Consider the following 8,596-nt stretch of genomic DNA (forward strand, 5'->3'; position numbering starts at 1 on the left):
TCTTAGTTTTCTGAATTTAAGATTGGCTATTTAAATTCAATAATCTAAATGTCAGCTGCAGTTTCTTGAAAGTATCTCAGGCAAGAGATTTCTGTGTGTTTTGTAGAGAATTTGTGAATGTTCAACCACAAAATTTACCAAAGTTGCTCTATCAGTTTTACATTGGCTAGGGAGAAGGCAATGGCACCCCACTCCAGTACTCTTGCCTGGAAAATCCCATGAACAGAGGAGCTTGGTAGGCTGTAGTCCATGGAGTCAGGAATAGTCGGACACGACTGAGCGACTTCACTTTCACTTTTCACTTTCCTGCATTGGAGAAGGAAATGGCAACCCACTCCAGTGTTCTTGCCTGGAGAATCCCAGGGACAGCGGAGCCTGGTGGGCTGCCGTCTATAGGGTTGCACAGAGTCAGACATGACTGAAGCGACTTAGCAGCAGTAGCAGCAGAAGCAAGAATTCCTGAAAGTGAGTCTTAAGTATCTTCCCAATCTGTGTACATTATTTTCTCTTATTTTTCTCTATCTGTCTAGTCTTGTGTAGAAATTTCACAGTTAAAATTGAGGGCATCAGGGTGAAAATCACGTGTATATTCCCTGAGGAACAACTGAAAACGTTTCCATAAATCACTGTAGCAGGGCTGAAACCAGTGGATGGCATTTCTACCTTTTTCCCTCCAGGGTTTCTCCGTGCTCCTGGGGTTGTCCATTCCACTTCGATTGAATGGCCCACCTCTCCTGTTCTTTGCCATCACCAGAAGGCTATGCCACGGTGCCCAGCACAACATTCACTTCAGTTCCTTGGGTGCTGCTGCTTCTGAGCAGCTGGGAAGGCATCTTGCTTTTGTCAGCTCTTTCCTTGAAACTTGTCAAGTAGAACTGAGCTGCCTATTAGAGCAGTGGTTAGGTCATTCTGTATTCTTGCAAGGGCCTGAGTTGGGCTTTGAGAGGTGCGAGACAGCTGAGCATTATTTGAATGCTCTGCCAAAGAAGTACAAGACCAGACGGAACTCTCCTTCAATAGACCCTAGATCAAAAACTTCCATTCCAGTGACAACTGTAGCATGAAAGTTTCTTTCATGATTCTTGTACATTTCCTCCTCTTTTCACTGTGTTGAGCTGGAGAATCTGCGTGTCTCCTTGATATCAGGTAGTCTGGGGATTTTCAAATAGTTTTTTTTTTTTTAAATCTGTTTTATGGTAAGCAATACAATTTACAACTGTGCACACATATATACATGTGTATGTAACAAATAAAAATTTCACGAAACGTTCAATGTGAGTCTCTCTGCTGTTTTCTGTTATATCCTATTCTATTAAAAATCTGCTTGTGACCCACACACTGGATTTTAAAACCTACTATTGGGTTGCTATTCAGAAATGAAAAACATTGATCTAGTCCAATAACAGTTTGACCATAAATTCTTTTTTGTGTGTGCATTTATCATTTACTCGTTTTCTTAATTAAACTATCGATTTTTGATCTCTGTGAAGAAAACTAGGCCCTACATTGATAACAGTTTAAAATCCAACAACAAAGAAAGGTCATTTCCTGTGTTTCCTATATTTTCTACATGTAGAAGAGGGAGTATGATAAAGTGAAAATAGCACGTTTCAGTTCCTCAATTGTATTATGAAGAGACAGGATTATAGAAGATTTATGAAATCTGTTTCTAGTAGAGTCTGTTATTTTATGTTGCTTCTTTCAGGGAATTGTTATGATGATGTTAAGAGATAATATAACTTTTAAGTCTAAGTAAAATTTTGTGAGTCTCATTTTTTTTTTTTATAACAGGTAGTGATTTTTTTCTACCTATGTCGTTTATCTGTTGTGCCAGATAGGTGAAGGACTACAAAAATATAGTGAGCAAATATGCTGGCAAAAATAACAATCTCTAAGCTCATAGCTGCTGCTGCTAAGTTGCTTCAGTCGTGTCTGATTCTGTGCGACCCCATAGACGGCAGCCCACCAGGCTCCGCCGTCCTTGGGATTCTCTAGGCAAGAACACTGGAGTGCGTTGCCATTTCCTTCTCCAGTGCATAAAAGTAAAAAGTGAAAGTGAAGTCGCTCAGTCGTGTCCAGCTCCTAGCAACCCCATGGACTACAGCCTACCAGGCTCCTCCGTCCATGGGATTTGCCAGGCAAGAATACTGGAGTGGGTTGCCATTGCCTTCTCCGAAGCTCATAGCACTGCTTTACAAATCAAAGCTTCGAGGACTCCTCAATTTAGATCATAGCTCCCTGGTGGCTCAGATGGTAAAGCATCTGCCTACAATGCAGGAGACCCGGGTTCAATCCCTGGGTTGGGAAGATCCCCTGGAGAAGGAAATGGTAACCCACTCCAGTATTCTTGCCTGAAAAATCCCATGATAGGAGAAGCCTGGTAGGCTACAGTCCATGGGGTCGCAAAACTGAGCGACTTCACTTTCACTTTTAAGGCACTAATTTAGTGTCTCTGAGTGTCACTTTTCTTACCAGTTTTAAAAATACTGGAGATAGAATCACATAATCACAGTGTCAGATGTAGAAAAGAACTTGTAGATGATTTAATTCGGAGAGCACAGGTAGTGTGGTCCACAGTACTCCAGACTTGGCCAAGAAATGCAGAGTAAATGTTGATATGGAATTAAGTGAGTCTGCAGAACGCGAAATTCAGAAATCTTCCCTAAGTGGAGAGAAACTTGTTTTCATAGAAACCTAGTTTTAATGAAATCATTCTTAAGTTGATTTCAGAGATGGAAAGTAAAATTCTTTTTGGATTTTTGACTGTTTGAAAGAATACTTTGTAATGATACATTATTTTTTCCCTTTGGACTAAATCCAAGTTAAGTACTCAACTTCAACAGATTTAAAAGTATGATCTCTTTGTGGCTGAGCAGTCTCATAGCTTTCACAAGCAAAGCTGAACACTTTAAGATGTCTGTAAGCAGTATTCAAGTGAACCTTGTCACACTTGTGAAATGATAAGAAAATTGGTCTCTTATAACCATAGGAGGACCACTCCATATTAAAGCAACAGATATGTTTGTAAAGTCTATTGTGGGCTGATACCAGGCACAGATATTTTTGACACAGCCTTTTGACTTCCTGTGACTTTTTTGGAAATGACTAAAGCTTTGTAATCAAGGTGAGAGTTGATATACTGTTCAGAATTAGCAAACATGCTGATTTAATTAGGAATAAGGGTTTTTCAGCCAAATTTCTGCACTTTTCCATTAAGATTCAAAACTAAACTTATTATTTATGATGAGAAAGAGTGCTTAATTTGTTGGGTGGATTTTAACTTCTTGATTCCTCAGTCTAAAGGAAACAAGTTTATTGTGTCAGCAGGAAGAAAGTCTCCCACATGAGAAATAAAACTTTATGTCTCTTTTAAACTGCATGATTTAACTTATTGACTAAGTTACCTGAATTAACGAGTTGTTTTAACATAATATACACATGACTTTATGATTTAAAATGTGTATGCAATTGATGAGATCAGGATCTCTGAGCTCTGTTTCCCTGTATTACAAATCTGCGGCCCTAAAGGCATTTGCTTCTAATTTCTTGGAGAGATTTGGTAGTACAATATAGGGGCCAGCAAGCTATGGCCAGTTGTTTGTTTTTGTAAACAGAAAAGTACACCCATGTAGGAATGTATTGTCTATGAATGCTTTTGTTCTATAGTGGCAGAACTTAGGAGTTGCAATGGAGACTGTATGTCTCCAGTGCCTAAATTAGTATTTACTATCTGGCCCTTTATAGAAAAAGTTTGAATGCCTTTGGTATAATATACTTTTAAACAGCATGAAGCAAAAAGTCAATCCTTTTTTATTTTTTTTAATGGCTGGTAATTCCTCTAATCTGGGTTCTCTGGGTTCTTTATCTTATTATCTTATTCCCTCCCTCTGTGGACTTTGTCCAGTGTGTCATTCTCTCTTCTGAGTTTTCAACCTTCTGCTCTCTATTGAGTTTCTAAGAGTCTATAATATATACTGTAGTCTCTCCTAACTTAAAAAACAACCAACACCCCTCCCTAGTTGTTGCCCTATTTTGCTCTTCTTTTTCTGAGATGCTCCTCCTTTTCATTTACTACCAACTCATATTCTTCAACATGCCACATCCTGGTTTCTGTTCTTCCTCTTCAATGAAGCTGGAAAAGGTCACCAATCCAATGGACAGTCACAGTCAGATAGTTACTCAAGTCATTGTCTTGTGTAACCTCTTTGCGACATTTTATGTTACTTCTCACTGAATCCTTGAAAATTTCCCTTCTTTGGTTTCTATGACATTACTCTATCCATAGTTTATTTAATAGTTTCATTCCTCAGTCACTTTTATGAGATTTTCTTTTTTGCTTGCTCTCTCCATAGTGATATTACTATGTGTTCTTTTCTCTCCATAGAATGTGTGTGTAAAAGGAGAAAAGCAGAGGCTAGTCTAATTCAGTCATATAAATGGAAGAAATACCTCTGTGCCTAGATCCAAAATACATATCTGCAAACCAAACATTTTTCCTAAAGTCAGGATTATATATGTCTAGTTGAAAACTTTTCCCAGATGTCCTATAAACATACCAAAACATGACCTCACTGTTAAATCTATTTCTTGCTTTATCAAATGGCTTCACCATCCAGCATGACATACCTCAGAAATCTCAGAGTTTTTGCCTTTAAATCATTTTGTATTTTACTCGCTAAACTCATTGATTATCAGGTCTTATAGATTATAGCTACCTTTCTTTAATATCTCATATCTCTTCTCACCTGTCAGTCTTATCTAGAATTCTTATCTAAGAACTCTTCAATAGGACATACCTGGTCTTTTAAGATTGCTTATGGTAAAAAAAAATGAAATTTATATATTTATAGAGTGCTGACAGCTGAAGAAGGGAAGATAGTCACAGAGGCGTCCTGTCTGTGAAACAAATGGATGTTAACTTGTACCATAAGTATAGCTAATATACATGTGTTACTTTGAAACAAAATGTATCTCACTGTTGAAAAGGGAAATTTGGGGGAAATTATATGGAATGATGCTAAAGCTGAAACTCCAGTACTTTGGCCACCTCATGCAAAGAGTTGACTCATTGGAAAAGACTCTGATGCTGGGAGGGATTGAAGGCAGGAGGAGAAGGGGATGACAGAGGATGAGATGGCTGGATGGCATCACTGACTCGATGGACATGAGTCTGAGTGAACTCCAGGAGTTGGTGATGGACAGGGAGGCCTGGCATGCTGTGGTTCATGGGGTTGCAAATAGTTGGACACGACTGAACAACTGAACTGAACTGAACTGAACTGATACGTGATATTGGGCTTCCCAGGTGGCTTGGTGGTAAAGATTATACCTGTCAATGCAAGAGATGCCATTTGATTCCTGGGTGAGAAGATCCCCTGGAGAAGGAAACAGCAACCCACTCCAGTATTCTTGCCTGGGAAATCCCATGGACAGAGGAGCCTGGTGGGCTACAGTCCATGGAGGTCAGACATGCTGCAGTGACTAAACAGCAAGTAGAAAAATGGAAAATTGATAGTACTTCTCTCCTTGTGTTCCTCTACTTTTCTCATTTTCTACCACCCTACCCAAAGCAAGGACTATCTTGAGCATTGTGGTCATTAGTCTCCTGTTTGTTAAAATTATTTTGCATATTTCTGTGTCTCAATAAAATGTTTAGTTTAGTTGTTTTGAATATTAAGGAAAATATAGCATGTTGTGTGTAATTTACTTGAAATTACCTTTTTCATCCCAAATTCTTTTCTAAAGGGATTGCAGCTTTACATTTCTACTAGCAACATATAAGAAATCCTGTTGACCCATACTGGATGTAACCATAGTTTTGTAAATTGAATGCATATAAAATGGCTTCTTATTGTGACTCTGGTTTGTATTTTCATCACTGTTAATAGGAATATTCATCTTTTCATATATTTATTGATATATACATTTCTTCCTCTATGGGATTCCTCTTTATATATTTAGTGTTTGAAAAATAATCTTTGGTTGTCTTTTGTTGTTTGTAGTAATCATATATTTTCCTGATGGTCCCATTTGGCTATGTAATTCATAAATATTGTAAATATTTTCTCCCAGTTTAAGGCTTATCTTTTTTCCTTCTTTGAGTTGTTGTTTGCTGACTCAAAATTCTTAGTATAGTAAATTTTATCAATCATTTCTCTGAGATTTAGCACTTTTTATAATTTGTATAATATACCAACTCAGTGAGCATATATTTGAGCAAACTCCAGGAGATAGCGAAGGGGACAGGGAAGCCTGAAATCTTGCAGTTCATGGAGTCACAAAGAGTTGGTCATGACTTAGCAACTGAACAACAACAACAACAAAATCCTTCACTGTCCTGATTACAGAAATATTTTCATCTGTATTTTTTACTAATATTTTATAATTTTTATTCTGAAATTTATGTTTAACTCAAATTGATTTCTTATTTAAGGATAACTATTTTTTCGTACCTCCCTTATTCAAACTGCATTTTTTCCCTCCTGATCTGCTATGTCATATTCTTAATACATCAAAATATGTATAATCTTCACTTCTGAGCTCTCTTTTATATTCTACTGATTAGTTTGTCTATACTTATGCCAGGTCCACTCTGCTTTATTGTTATATCTTCCCAATATTTCCTGTGATCCAGCAAAACACATTTCTGTACAATATTTTGCTCCAGAATAAGAAGTTGATTATGCTTTGAACTATACTTTGCCACAGAACTTTTTCTAATCAGCCTATCAAGCTCATCAACAACCCACTTGGTATTATAATTGAAATTTAAGTTAATATTTAAACTAATTTGGGATCATTGATATCTTTATTATGATAAGTTTTCTGTCTCATTTTAATTGGGTCTTCTTTAATGTCATTCAGTAAAACTTTATAATTTCTTATTCACACATTTTACATATCTTTTGTTAGATTTAAGGGCTTCCCTGGTGGCTCAGAAGTTAAACTGGGTTTGATTCCTGGGTCGGGAAGATCCCCTGGAGAAGGAAATGGCAACCCACTCCAGTACTCTTGCCTGAAGAATCCCATGGAGGGAGGGGCCTGGTAGGCTCCAGTCCATGGGGTCACAAAGAGTTGGACACGACTGAGTGACTTAAAGTACTTCACAGTATTGTGACTAATATACATTATATCTTAAACTCTGCTTTGCTAACTATTTGTCTGTAGTATACAGAAATGCATTTGACTTTGGGAGGTCTGTCTTATATCCAGGCTCTTATTAAATTTCAGTTATTTTATTTTTTATTGAAGTATAGTTGGTTTACAATACTTAGTATAATAATCTCTAGGTCCATCCATGTTGCAGCAAATGGCATTATTTCATTGATTTCTATGGCTGAGTAGTATTCCATTGTGTATATACATCACATCTTCTTTATCAATTTATATGTCTATGGACATTTAGATTGTTCTCACATCTTGACTATTGTAAGTAATGCTGTTTGGAACTGGGGTGCATGTATCTCTTTGAATTAGTGTTTTACACTTACAAAGTTCAGTATACTTACCACTGTAGTATTAGTTAACGTCTCCATCATGCCACATAGTTAGTTTTCTTTATTGTGTTTAGAAGTTTTAAGATCTATTTTCTCAGCAACTGTTGAGTATATAATATAGTAATTTAAATTATAATAAAACTGCTGTGCAATATGCTTATAGAACTTATTCATTTTCTAACTGTAAGTTTCTACCCTTTGATAGCATCTCTCTACCCTACAACTCCATTTATTCTCTTTTCTACTTTATAAGCTTGGCTAATTTCACATATAAGTTATATCATAAAGTATCTGTCTTTCTTCTTCTGACTTATCTCACTTATCATAATGCCCTAAAGGGCCCTACATTTGACACAAATGTCAGAGTTTCCTTCTTTCTCAAGGCTGACTATTCCATTACATATACATGCTACATCTTCTTTATTCATTCATTCACTGATGGACACTTAAGTTGTTTCCATATCGTGCTTGGTGTGAATAATGCTGCAGTAGATATGGGAGATATAGTTTTGATATCCTGTTATTTCATTTGGATAAATGCTAAGAAGTGGGATTGCTGGATCAGAGGTTAGTTCTTAATTTTTTGAAGAATCCCCATACTACTTTCCAGAGTGGCTGCACCAATTTACATTTCCACCAGCAGGGCATAAGGGTTCCCTTTTCTCTATATTGTTTCCAACAGTTCAGTTCAGTCACTCAGTCATGTCCGACTCTTTGAGACGCATGAATCACAGCATGCCAGGCCTCCCTGTCCATCACCATCTCCCGGAGTTCACTCAGACTCACATCCATCGAGTCCGTGATGCCATCCAGCCATCTCATCCTCGGTCGTCCCCTTCTCCTCCTGCCCCCAATCCCTCCCAGCATCACAGTCTTTTCCAATGAGTCAACTCTTCTCATGAGGTGGCCAAAGTACTGGAGCTTCAGCTTTAGCATCATTCCTTTCAAAGAAATCCCAGGGTTGATCTCCTTCAGAATGGACTGGTTGGATCTCCTTGCAGTCCAAGGGACTCACAAGAGTCTTCTCCAACACCACAGTTCAAAAGCATCAATTCTTCGGTGCTCAGCCTTCTTCACAGTCCAACTCTCACATCCATACA

At 37.6% G+C, this 8,596-nt stretch overlaps 1 non-coding gene across 1 annotated transcript; it reads left to right on the forward strand.

Moving 5' to 3' along the window:
- The first annotated feature begins 2,235 nt into the window (after nucleotides 1-2,235).
- TRNAC-ACA (transfer RNA cysteine (anticodon ACA)) lies at nucleotides 2,236-2,307 on the forward strand. Its single transcript has one exon. It is a non-coding gene; the product is annotated as a tRNA-Cys (tRNA).
- The last annotated feature ends 6,289 nt before the right edge of the window (nucleotides 2,308-8,596 follow it).

Source organism: Ovis canadensis, chromosome X (assembly GCF_042477335.2).
Source record: "Ovis canadensis isolate MfBH-ARS-UI-01 breed Bighorn chromosome X, ARS-UI_OviCan_v2, whole genome shotgun sequence".
Classification (NCBI taxonomy): Eukaryota; Metazoa; Chordata; class Mammalia; order Artiodactyla; family Bovidae; genus Ovis; species Ovis canadensis.